The sequence below is a fragment of the Alligator sinensis genome, unplaced genomic scaffold, assembly GCF_000455745.1.
Source record: "Alligator sinensis unplaced genomic scaffold, ASM45574v1 scaffold86_1, whole genome shotgun sequence".
In the NCBI taxonomy this organism is placed as follows: domain Eukaryota; kingdom Metazoa; phylum Chordata; order Crocodylia; family Alligatoridae; genus Alligator; species Alligator sinensis.
In genome coordinates, this window is record NW_005841971.1 from 3,000,696 (window position 1) to 3,014,288 (window position 13,593).

The 13,593-nt window shown below is 45.1% G+C and overlaps 1 long non-coding RNA gene across 1 annotated transcript in view; it reads left to right on the top strand.

Moving 5' to 3' along the window:
* Positions 1-5,852: 5,852 nt before the first annotated feature.
* LOC112549821 overlaps positions 5,853-13,593 on the top strand; it is a 41,200-nt gene continuing 33,459 nt past the window's right edge. Inside the window, exons 1-4 of the long non-coding RNA XR_003093366.1 lie at positions 5,853-6,003; positions 10,190-10,372; positions 10,498-10,583; positions 10,670-10,817. This is a non-coding gene — a long non-coding RNA (uncharacterized LOC112549821). The remainder of the gene's footprint in view (positions 6,004-10,189; positions 10,373-10,497; positions 10,584-10,669; positions 10,818-13,593) is intronic.

Sequence of the window (13,593 nt, forward strand, 5' to 3'; positions counted from 1 at the left end):
GCTGGGTCTCTGGGAGCTTCATAGTCACTGAAGCTGATTTGTTGGGACCAACACAAACTTCAGGTGACAGAAACTTGCTCTGCTGTATATTTCATTGATGGTACACAGTAGCAGAGGGAGGCGATAGGTGAGTAAATCCTCTTTCAAAGCTAAGCAGGCCAGTTCCTGCCACTCCCAAACACAGACACAAATGCCATCACACTCTGTCTTAAGGGGGGAAGCTTTATCATCACATCCATGGGAGGATCTACAATTTTGAAAGGAGAGGTGCAGATGGTGAGATGCATCATCAATATAAAACTAATTTTTTTCTCCAGGTAAGAAGAAACTAACTTGGCTAATATGCTAAGGGCCTAGGGCTGTATTATTCAGTTTAAAATTGAAGCAAAAACAAATATAACTTCATTGGAATGAAATAAAACAATCTGTGAGGCTGTGAAATAGGAGCTTCATTACCAGGAGCAGCTAGCAGACAAAAGAATTGCAGAACAAAGGATAGCTTGATTAGCGGAACATCAACATCATAAAACAGGAGAGAGGGTGGCTCATATCTGTGGAATGCAGAGTTTAGAAGGGATGGGGTAGATTATGATGAGCAGGGATCCTGGTTTTCTCTGTTTAAAAAAATCCCAAATTCTCTGATTAAAAAAATGAGGTGCTTCCTGCCTGCCAGCACAGTGGGGGTGCACAACTCCATGCCACTGCTGTGGCACCTCAGCTTGGGAGCCACGGCAGTGCGGCACTCCCAACAATGGTGGCGACAGCACCGAGCCTCCCCACCCCCACTCTGTCCTCCCACATTGGGTCCTGCCTCCTCGGCTGCAGGCGGTTCCTGGCTGGTGCCAGTCCAGCCAGGCTGCAGCCCTGCTGTGGGTGCAGAAATCTGGGGGAGCACATGCCCCCCCCGTACTCTCTGATGTATTGCCTGTGGACCCAACCCCTCCCCTTGAGTGCAAACAGCAGTGGGGATGAGCCGCCAATGGTCTGTCCCATTCTGCAACTGGGCTTTGCAATCACGCATTCCCACCAACTCTGGCCCTGGCTCTGGCCCTAACTCTGGGCCCAGGGCACTGCCCCGGATGGACAGTATCCCCAACCACCAACCCTGCCCCATGGTCTACCTCACTGTGCAGGCTCAGCACAAGCCACTGCCATCTCAGTCTCCCCACAAGTTGTGCCCCCCATGCATCACCTATGTCATCCCCTGCAATTTGTTTCTATCTCGCTCCCATAGACTTACCTTTAGAGAGCTGCAGGAGTTGCTCTCCACCGTGCTGCCTGGCTGTATTGCTGGCCACATACATGTGCGCGCGTGCACATGCACATGGCGCCCCCACTTCTGATTGCCCTCCTCCCAGCTCCAAGCAGCCCCTTGCTGGCTGGAGCTCTGCCAGCCTGCAAAGGAAATCTGTGGTTTCCTGGGTTGTTTTTCTTTAAAGGAAAAAATCTGCGTTTTTCTGCAGGAAATGGAAAACTGGATCCCTGATCATGAGTATTTCACAAGACAAGCTCTGTGACTTGCCTCATCATTCAATAAAAGTCCCATTTTCATTAGAAGCACAACTGTGTTTTTGTAACCAGTTTGTGACACTTATCTGGCCAAGGTATAACGCATGTTCAGTTGTGTCTTCCCAGCAGCTTTGCTCACAGCACAGTTAGGAGAGAGATAGCTAAGGGTTGATGACCAGAAACTGAAGCTGGGAGTTCTGGAAACATGACCTGTTCTACTTGTTTGCTTGGGTTTTTGTTGTGTTGGTTTGGAGTTTCAAATGCTTAACTGGCTAGAGGCTTGACTGGCTTGTCTTGGCTTAAATAAGAATCTTAAAGCAGTAGTCCCAGAGACGGCTTGTCTTAATTTAACCTTGGCCTCCTGCAAATTTTCTCTGGCTTCTTGGAGCCTGACTTTACCCCTATTTCATACAAATATAAATGCAAGCTGTTATACATTCACTTATTAGTACCCACTGGGTCATGGGTTCCAAAACCTGTGAGAGTTTTCCCTTTTTCTGAACTATCCTGATTTACATTAATGCACGTGAGCACAACAGAGCTGAAAGCTGCAAATGCAAAAATTTTAATCCATGGCCTTGTTTTAGACTCTATGGGCGCCTATGCATGTACCTGATGCCTGCTCTAATGCATTCTAATTAGAACAAGTTAGAGCAGACTCGATTAATGTTAATTAGCATGCTCCAGCAACCTCGGCATCATGTGTATTCAGTGTCCCCATACTTCAAAATGGCTGTGGGGTAGCTTTAACTAAAACGAGCTTTAGTTAAAGTGCCCTTGCTGCTAGTGTGGGATGCTGAATACATGAGATGCTGTGGACATTTTGATTAGAGCTGTTCCCAAGTGTATTTGGAAATAAGAGCCTTGTTATTCAGTGCATAAGTGGAAGCTGCTTGGAAGCTTCCTTGGGCTGGTAGTTTGGGTTCATAATGATTTTAAATTTAGGAAAAAGTCTCAGGAACAGGTACCTGAACAAACTAAAAAGGGCTTTTGGAGTCTATGGGAGGTTTTGATGCAAAGTAAAAGTTGTCAGGTGGAAAACTGTCAGATAACATGATCTACAAATGTGTCTCTACACTAAACCTGTAATTGTTTTTATTTAATGTAATACCTTCTCTTTAATTTGATCAGGTTTAAAGTTTGAGACCACTGAAGCTGGAAGTGTACTGAAATCTCAACGTTGATCTTCCAAGGTGGAGATAAAGGAATAGAATCATAATTGCTGAAGAAGGAAAAATTTGCCATTTGTAGAGGACTAAGGAGAGCATCTGAGTGGCTTGAACACCAATTAAAATTAGTGTCCAGTGGGTCTCAGGGATAAGATGAAAGAAAGATGCTAACTCATGAATGTTGGAATATAGTTTGCCCAGCCAGGGGGATTATATTTTCAACCTTCCAAGAGCATAAGGCCCTGCCTGACTTGCATTAAAGGGATCAGATTGTATCTTCCTTTGGCTTTATTATAGAGGTATGATTCAAAGGGACAACAGATCCCAGCATACAGTCCTCCAGTTTAGTCAGTTCTATCATTGGACAAATGATAGAACAGCAGCAATAGTGCATGCTGGGAACCATTACACTGTGTGTTGTGCATATTGTAGGAGTTTGCTTTTTCAATCCTAACAGAGAACAAGATACATTTGGATGCAAACAGTGTCAAACTTCTTGTTAACCTTCTCAGAAAAAGTAGATTGGATTGATTCCAAGCCAAGGAAGGGAACAAAACTGAAGCCAAGAAAACAGAGGGTGAGCATGGTATTCTTGGCAAACCTAGTTTTTTGAGTAACTATCTCAAGGAAGCACTAGCTAGGAAAAATGTATCTGCCATCCAATAACCTACTAATTAGGGCTACAAATGGACCTCACATTTGTCCTGAGAGAAATCATTTTATCACAGGATGAAATTCAGATGTCCATGTCTATTGTCCAGAGACAAACCCTAAAAAGGTTCACGCAGTAAGTGCCAAGGGTTTGTCCTGAGATATAGGGAAGTGAGTCTGACTGGTTATCCTGAGATTACACCATTGAACAATGGCAGAAAAGCAGCAGCACATTCAGCCACTGTCTCAACCCTGTTTAGAAGAACAATGCATGTATGTGCTAATCCCAGGACTTTTCTGTTCTAGGACAAACACAGGTACAACTGGTCCTGGAACAAAGGCTACATGTGTTTCATAGTTGGTAGGGTCGGAAGGGACCTGAGGAGATCATCTAGTCCGACCCCCTGCCGTGGCAGGGAAGAGGACTGGGGGCAAATGACTCCGGCCAGATGTTTTGCCAGCCCTTGTGGCAGGAAAGAGTACTGGGGTCAAATGACTCCGGCCAGATGTTTGCCCAGCCTTTTTTTAAAGACTCCCAGGGTAGGAGCCAGCACCACTTCTTTTGGAAGTTGGTTCCAGGTCCTAGTGTTCCTATACTAGAAGTGACAGGTTCAGGTACTGATCTCCAAACTAGGAATCAGTTTGCATTTTAGTACTCAAAAATATGTGGAGCCCCACTCTAAACTGGAGTGGAAAGACACAATAAAGATTGTGGCATCATAGGAAAGTAGGGCTGCAGGGGATGTCATGAGGCCATCTAGTCCAGCCTCTGCTAAAGGCAGTATCATCTCTGAGCAAACATCCCAGTTAAGTGTCTGTCTAACCTGCTCTCAAAAATGTCCAGGGATGGTGATTCCACAACTTGTCTAGGTAGACTTTTCCAGTGCCTACCACCCACGTAGTCAGAGGGTGGGTAACTATTGGAACAGGCTACCTAGAAATTTAGTGGCATTTGTGAACTAGTGCATTTCTATGGTTTGGCAACTGATGAATTGTCAGTGCTTACAGTATCTTTTATTCCCTTTAAGGCTATCTCACCCTCTATCTTTCTCCATCTACTATTCATTCCCTGGCAGCATCCAGATATAAAATTAATTGGGAGCCATTTGCAGCTGGGGCTGAGATTTTATTTGGTTTTTAGTCTGCCAGAATATGGTCCCACTCTCAGTTGGAGCTACTCAGATACAAATATTAAATAAGGAAGGCAAGGCTCAGTGATGAGCTTGCTCCAATCTACATTTAGCAGTTGTGTCATAAGTTTTCTTTGTATATGTCCTAGGAAACTAGTAGAAGTTGACTAACTCCCAGTATTTTCCAAGGGAAAAGATTGTGTTATCATTGCTTACCAGGGACAGTAATGCTTCAGATCTGTGTGCACATTGCTGTTTCATGGATTGAGTTATGACAGAGACCTCCATGGCAGTTCTAGGACTGCTCAACCCATAAAATCAGATTATGGTTCTTGATCTGACTATCACCTAAAAGTAGGAAGTGTGGGAATCTGATTTTGGTTCAGACTAGTATAGAGAGAAACTGTGGGACTAAGAAAGGGTCGGGGCTTTTTTCTCACTGAAACTCAGAATTGGGTTCTTAACTCCTTTATGTCTGTTACAAAACCTTAGCTTTGTTCAGATATCAAAAGGAGGCTTCTATAATTGAAAGGGGATCCAAATTCATTTCTGAAGAATTCTTGAGTGTAAAGCAGGTTTTTAAATTAATACAGTACATCAGCTGCTTATCAGCTGAAAGTGCTTTCATTGTATTCATTCATCAGCAGCAATTCCTCACAGTCAAGGATGACTGTCTTTCCATGATTGACTTGTCTATGGGGCTGAAGATAGCTAACAATGTATTTATTAACATGCAATGAAAGAGAACAGAAAATTTAAAACAAACATATTGGCCAAGGGATAATGGCCTGCTGCTCTGAAAGGATGGAAACTGTTGAAAATAGTTCAGGAGAATCCCTTTCTTGACAGCAGCAGTGCGAATCAGGCTGATGTACAGTTACAGGAAGGAATTATAAATTAGGATACAGCACCGTTCCCATTTAATTTGGGAAATAGGCGGTGGTGTTTATGTGAATGTCTTTTCTGCTACCTTTTCCTGTTGATTTCCTTGTGGAACTGTTATGACTTTGACCAAAGTGGATCCAGCTAGATATAAAAGCAAACAATATAAAATGCTTCTCCATGTGACAGGTAAGATCTAAGCCAGGATTTTCAAAAGAGCCCTGTGATGCTGAGTGCCTCAGTTTCTGTGGACCTGATACAGGAAACCTTAAAGGGGTTTAATTGTCAGAGTAACTGCTCAGCACTTTCTTTAAAGCATCCTGAATTGAACGCCCCAAAATCAAACGAGCCAAAATCACAAGTCACTTCAAAAAGCCTGAGCACCAATCAGCAAACAGAACGATGCTATGAACCAAGGTATTCTCCTCCCCTGCAATCTCAAGTAGATAGTATGGCAAGCGTCCAAATAAGTCTGATGGTTGTTCTGTGTCCCACAGGGTTTGGCCTGTATCACAAACCGCAGATAACATGCAACCCACCAAAGGCATTTTCTTTTGATGGTTGTTTCTGCGTAAATAAGTGGAACTCAGCTAAACTCTTGTTATGCATTCTGCTTGGGGTCAGCAACATTGTGCCTATCAACTCATCGTCACTATTATCAGGTAATACTGCAGTTTGTTTGTTCAGTCCATTTATCCACCAGTGGGGAAAATGTCAATATGGTATTTCCATATTGTGTAATATAAAATTGTGCATAATATAACAGCTACCAAAACTAAGTGAACTAGGAGCTCTCGTAAAATATGTGCTAGACCTTGAGGGTCCCAAACCTTTCCATCATGTGAGATGCACTTGATAAGAACGTTCCTTTCCAGTGTATAGGCTGCCATTTACAAAGGCATAAAGCATAATTTCCTATTCACTATCTTGCAATATCCAGAAATTGCTACAGACCTCTTTGCCTTCTTGTCGTCATCTTCTCTTCTCCCTGGTTTTCCTCTGTGGGATCCTGTTGGTCAGAAAATCTGGGTTGGGAAGGGAGTTGCCACAATATTGGGCAGTCAGAGCTGCACAAGTGCTCACTCTGCAGGATGATACTGAGATTAATTTCCTCCAAACTCAGATCAGAGTTGGTGCCTTGGGAAACATGCTGCTATGAGGGATTTGTTCCCAGGCAAGATGTTAAAAAAAATGGTGCTTTACTTTAAACTTGGCAAGCTCCTGCACCAAGCCCAGTGCATGACCAGAAGAGGCAATGCATTAGTTGGATCTGGCTCACCCAACGTCTGTATAGATCAGGTGCTTTAGTGGGTTTTTTTGACGCTTTTATTGAATCAGCTATTAGATAAAAGCATCAAAAAGCCCCAATGAAGCACACGATCTATATAGATGCTGCGGAGCTGATTCGAAGTAATGTGCTGCTGCTTCTGGTAAAGTGTGGGTTTTCAGTGTTGGGTTTTTTTAATGTCTGTAAGCCACAGTGCTTATCACTGCTGAAAATCAGTGCATTTTCAGGACTTTTATCAGTTTACGGTCTTCCTGATGGCTATACTTAAAAGGCCTTCTAGAAAGTGGAGTTCATATCTTTGTCATTGACTTTTTGTGCCTGTCCAGTTTTACCAGCTGAGTAACTAGCTAGAGATGAGGGTGCCCTGATCACTAGCTAATTCCTAGTTCTCTGTTTGCTATTTACCTGATGCTTACATTGCTGAGAAAAGGCTTTCTGAGTGTTTTGACTTCTCGGTTGTGGGTGACTGGTTATTAAGTCATTTCTTCAGCAGCTGGAGGAGAAAGGGAGATCTTGAATCAAAACATGAGCCATCCTACGGTGAAGAAACAACTTTGTAGTTCAGTAGTTCTTAACCTTTTCAGGCTCAAAACACCTCCTCTTAGACTTGAGGCAGCTCTCAGAAAATGCCAGCTCTCACTTTTCACTTATATTAGTCTTCTCTAGTCAAAAAATAGCAATTCCTTTGTTGCAAGGAAGTCTGAACACTATGGATTCCTATTTGGGGTTTATCAGGTGAATCGTGTTTGCACACCTAACAGTGCTAGCGTTGTGTGGCATCCTGCAGCACTCTTGGAAGGATCTCATGACACCCCAGTGTGCCACAGGACCCTGTTTGAGAACCATTTGTAGATGATAGCAACACTTCCCAAAATGCCTTCCCAGGAAAGATCTATGACATGATTGCATAAGTCCATGTATTTTAGACCTTCAAAACATGACCAAAATTATCCCCTTCACATGCTTGGGAAGTGCTGGAGATGTCCTGTATCTTCAGAGGGGGAATCCAGGCACAGTGAGATCAAGTGACTTGCTGAAGATCCCAAACTGAAGCTGTCACAGCATTAGGAATTGGACTCCAAACTCCTTCATCCCAGTCCAATGCCCTGAACCACAGGCCTATCTGTCTTCTGAGTTTGACAGCTGCTGGAATCAGCTCATTTAGTTGGCACTGAGATGCTGTTGCCATTCCAAAGAGAGTGAAAGTATTTGTGCTTGCCAATTCCAAGGAAGTGGAAAGGTGTTTACATGCACCTACAAATGATTTTTGTAGAGCAATGATTCTCAACCAGGATGCTGCGGCATCCTGGGGTACTTTGTGGTCCTTTCAAGGGTGTTGCAGGGTCCCATGCAATGTCAGCAGTCAGCCAGTATGATTCACAAGATAAGCCCAGAGATTTCAAATAGGAACCCATAGTGTTAAAACTTTCTGACCTGTTGCAGTCTTTCTGAGTTCTCTGCAATAGAAAAATTGCTCTATTATTTTTCCATACAGAAAAAATGAGTGAAAACAAAGAGCTGGCATTTTCTGAGGGGTGCCTTGAGTCTTGTTAGGGGTGTCTTCAGTTTAGGAGCCTACAAGGTTGAGAACCACTGTTGTAGAGAGATGGAGAGAGGAACAATTTTCTGAAGATAAGAGTTGGTCGGTAGATAATTGTTTAATTAAAAAAAACCTACTAATTTTGGGATTGGCTGCGAGCTTTTCTACCATGCCAAACCACATGCAACTTTTCTTCTTCATTGCGTCAGTTGATAATTTGGCAACATTCCCAGCTGTGAGATGTACAGGCAGTTACACAACTGTTATATATTTCTACCTAGCTGAGCTGTACAAATCACTAGCTCATTCTCTAGTGTGACACGGCCTAAAGGGTGAATTCAGTTTAGCCACATTCTGCTTGCCCAAAATGTAGCTTGCATAAAAGAATGATCATATCAGTTTCTTTCACTAGAGTTTTCCTGGCAAGGATAAGTGAGTAGATTAGGTGCTTGGACTAGTGGCTTTGCATGCTGTCGATTTGCCACAGATAAGTTAATTGACTCTTTCTTTTCTAGCCTCCATTCACATCATCTAGAACAGGGGGATCAAACTTGCCTTGTGTCCTAGGCCAGATCTGGACCCACAGGGCTTCTTGTGGGCTGGATTTGGACTGGGGCATGAGGAAACTGCCACAGTGACAGCAGCCCCCGCTCTGGACTGACCCACGTCGCTGCAGCAGCTCCAGCTTTGATTTGGAGCACACGGCAGTGATTTTAGTGCCTTCTCAGTGATGAACCCAGAGCTGCTGTAGTGGCAGCGTTGGTTCCAACTTCAGCACAGGGCATGCTGAGGGGTCCAGTGGCCAGAGAAGTAAAGCTGTAGCAGTGGTGACCAGCAAAGCAGCCACTGGTCACCCAAGGCTGTGCCAGTCCTTGTTTGCCTTCCTGATTACCATTCTTCAACAGGCCTTTCTCTCTGGCCACATTGGTAGTCCGCCAGCTGGATAGAACAGCTCCATAGGTGGAGCCTGGCCCATGGGCTGTTTGTTTGACACCCCTGATCTAGAAAGACCTGCTAATCTTTTGTTTGCAGAAGCTGTCACTCCTTACCTTGTGCCAGGAGACCAGTCCTTGTAGATCATTCCACTCTTCTGACCCCTCTGTCTAGCGTTGCCTGTCCATTCAGTTTCCATGAAAAGTGTGGGTTAGTTAAGTTAGATGCATCTCAGCTGCTGTTATCTTCTGGGCAAGAGAGACAGCACACATTTAGCCTTCTTGCTTTTGTTTCTCTAAGGGAGTAATTGATTATGGGTGTACGTCCCTAGGGTGACTGACATAGCCAAGGCCTCTGTAATCAGCTAGCTCACCTTGCAGACACTATTCATTTCTCTTCATCTTCATTAAAAATGGTTAGAATTAACTTTAAAAGGATTTTTTTTTTCCCTGCTGCAGTGACCCTTGCTGAACCTGCTGTCTGGAGCATGTCCAACAACTGCTGGCCTGATTAACTCAATATCTCTCTGGATAATAATCATAAGAAATAGTTGTTAACTTACATTACAGTAACTCCAGGAGGCCTCAAATGAGATTGGGGTCCAAGTCACAAGATATTTAAGTTCAGTTCCCAGCTCTACCACAGGCCTGTTGCGTGGTGACTTGGGACAAGCCATTTAATCTTCTTATGTCCAAGATCCCCATGTGTAAAATGTGCATAATGAGACTACCTTCCCTCTATCTTTTAATTGGCCTCCTTTTTTTTTAGACTGTCAGCTCTTCAAGAGAAGGGGGCTACCTTTAGTATGTTCCTGGGAGGTGTCTAGTTCAGTGGGACCCACATATGGATTGGGGCCACTGATGGTGGTTCTTTCAACTCTGTTGTCCATTTAAACTAAAAGGTTTTGGGGGCAGAGACTGCCTGTCCCTAGGGGTATGCAAAGTACCTAGCAAAAATGGGACTCGATCCTGATTGACGTCAATCGTGCTTGGCACAGTCTAGGGTGAAAAATGGTCCTTTTTCCAAAGAATATCCATAACAAAGGATGAGAGAGAGTAGTGATTATTTGTTGTTTGTATTCCAACAGTGCTGACAGTGTTTTAGCTACTGTACACATGTACCAGAGGGCACAATCCCTTTCCATTTACTAGCAGAACAAAATACTTATGAGAAGAAGAAATGAATGTGCTTCTCTATGGCAGTTTTCATGAGGATGGCATCTCAAAGTACTTTACAAAGCGATGAGAGAGAGAGATAATACAATGGCTGGGTGAGTACTTACGTATTCAGCAAGTTTTTTTTATGTCACCTTGGACCTTAGAAGCTATTTTATTGAGAGAAATCAGTCACATTTCAGAGGGTGTCCTTGTTTTCTTTCCTAAAAATGTTATGTAGATATTAACTATTGTGTGGAAGGCTACCAGGGAGGAGAACAAGGGACTTCAAAAAGAAGCATGTTGAAGAGTGACTGGGACAAGGAGGTAATGTATTGAACTCTGGATGCATGTTGGAATTTGCTTTTGTTCCTCTGACTGAATCTGTGATCTGACATTGCATTTCTCTACAGCGGTGCCTGCACAAAGTCTGTGAGCTTTGCTAATACTACGTGGAACACCACAAAGGGGACTTTGAAGGTTAGACAAGCTCCAAGTGGTCTTGTGTCTTCTACTGTTCCTATTGGCACAAGCAAGATTTTAACAAATTTCCTTGTAAAGGTAGGATCCAAAGCATGTCTCCATATTTGTCCCACTCAGACCTCTAGCACCTCTTGGTCTTGCTTCCAATGAACTGTGCAGGCTTGGTGTTGAGAGAGCACTAGTATTTTGTAATCCTTCCTGGCAAATAAGATGCGCTTTCTGCACCTACCCAAACGTTGTGTTTGTTTAGTAATTTACAACCATGTCCCTTGGACAGATTGTCATTTGTCCAAGCCTGTTATGATGAAGAATATCAACAGGGCAGGACTTTCCTTTCTGCTTCTCATTCAGTATTGGTCACCTGCTAATGATATCAGGTTAGTTTATTTTCAAATTGTTTGTTTTACAGGTCAATGAACCTAATGTCTCTAGTGGCAGAACCCTAAAACCAGGGGCAGTTCTCATTTTTGAAGGGGAATGCAAACCTTTGCCCCAAACACACCATTAAAAAAATGATTATTTCACAATAATGACATCAGACATGAGCCCCCTCCCCCCCCTCCCGCCCCCAATGCTTAGCTTAATTGTTAACTGCTTATTGTTAAATGCTTATTTGCTAGCCCATACAAGGAATAATAATAATACTTTGTAAATCTACCATCACTGTGCACTGGAGATTTCAAAGCACTGTGCAAATATTAAGATTCACAAAACTCCTGTGTGAGTTTTGTGCCGTCTGGTACTGAAATGCAGTCATCTCCTGGGTGGAAGACAACTGTTTAAATAACATGCATGAACAGGTTGAAGACCATAAAAAGAATAAAATCACGTCCATAGAAAGGAAAGAATAAAAACTGAGACAAAATAAAGACTGAAAATATCTGTTAATTAAAGCACAGTCATATAAAATAAGCCAGATGTTGAGTGCCAGAAAATTTGGTATGACATGTCTGAAAATAAACCCTACATTGACCTGAGCAGGGTTTAGTTGAACTTTGTCCCATCCACACTTGCAGTGAAATCACGTACAGTTCAGATGTATTTTCTGCCTATGTCCACCTTGTCAGTCATAGGTATAGTAAGTCTAAAAGATGATCTATAACAGAGGTGGGCAAAATATGGCCCACGGGCCAGATCTGGCCTGCTAACTGATTGTATCTGGCTCACAGGTGCGGGGCCACAAAGTCATGGGATCTGGCCTGCAGGGAGCCAGCGGCTCCAACTGCTGTGCTGTGCTAGGCAGGCAGGCAAGCATGTCTGGGCCCCATCTACAGCTTACACCAGCTCTCATCCCATGTAGTGGAAACAGTGTCAGGTGTGCGCCAATGTTAGCTATGGACACTGCCAGCAGGTTCACACTGGGGATCAGGGTGACTGCCCAGGACTGCAGTCGACATGCTGATGCAGCAGGGTCACCTGCGGACTTGGGCAAAGACTCCGATCCCCAGTAGAAACCTGTTGGCTGTGTCCACAGCTGCTTCCGGCAGCACTCGGAGCTGTTTCTGGCATGTGGGCTAGGAACTGGTGTAAGCTGCAAGAATGTGCAGTAGGTGTGGGATGGTTCGGGTGGGGGGTGAGGGGAGAGGTAAAGGGAAGGTGGGAGACACAGAGAGAGGTGGCCCTGCCCATGATGAGTGGCAGCAGCCAGTGCTGGGTGTTAGAAAAAAGTGAGACCTGAAGGCAGGTGCTGGGGCCCTTCTGGCTGTGACCACCCACAGCTCGTGCCAGAGCTGCCCTGGAGCTCCACCCCACTGGTCCAGGGCAGCCCGGAGGTAGCACTGGTGGTCAGTGGGAGAAGCAGGGAGGAGCCACAGGGCAGCCCTGGTGTGGGCTCTGGGCAGCCACCGCCAGAAGGGCCCCGGCAGTGGTTAGTGTGCCCACCACTAGGTCCTGCTTTTTCCCAGCACCAGCCACCACTGTTCATCATGGGCAGGGGGTAGGCAAGGCTGCCTCTCCCTGTCTCTCTGTCTTTCCCCATCCCCCCACCCAAAGCATCCCACACCTATGGTACATCCCCGTAGCTTACATCAGTTCCTGGTCCATGTGCCGGAAGCAGCGCTGGGCAGGTGCCAGCATCAGCTGTACACACAGCCAGAAGGTTCTCACTGAGCATCAGGGCATCCAGCTGAGGCCCTCCTTGGGGTAGAAGGGCAGCCTGGAGGTGGTGCTGGTGGTGGCAGTGGCCCTGGCTGAGCTGCCTCTGCTGAAGCTGCAACCCAGGCCCATGCCAGCTCCCCACCCGCCCACAGCCCCATCCCACATGGGGAAGCTTAGCAAGCTGTTGTGCATGGGCGGGGGTGGTATGTGGCCCACAGGCCCAAATAATTGTCCACCCCTGGTCACAAGCATGTAAGTAAATTATACAAGGGTGCTGTTCTCAGGTCTGCTACTTCCTCACTCTGAGTTACACACACACAACTGCTGTTTTATTGACCTCGGGTGCAGACAGAAGTTACGTTTGTTACACAATTGGCCCCTTGAAAGTGCTCTTCAACTGTGCCCTGACAGAAGTGCACATATACAGAGTGCTTTAAAAGTGTTCGGTTGCAGGACAAATTAACCCTCATTTAATGAGGGTTCAGATGAAGGTGCTCCAAGCGAGAGAGCCTTCACTAAGTTCTGTTTGTTCCTGCCCAAAATGACAAATAGCACCCCTGGTGCTGTCTCCAGGAAGGGAGGGAGGAAGAGGAGAGGCAGCTCTGTCTGGGGTTTGCCCAGCCTGAGCTGGAAGATGGGGTCAGTGGATTGGAGCTCCCCACCTTGAGGGGCCCCAATCCACCTACCCCACCCTCCAGCACAGGTTGGACAAACTACAAACAGAGCTTCTTCCTCCTCCCCCCCCCCCCCCCCCCCC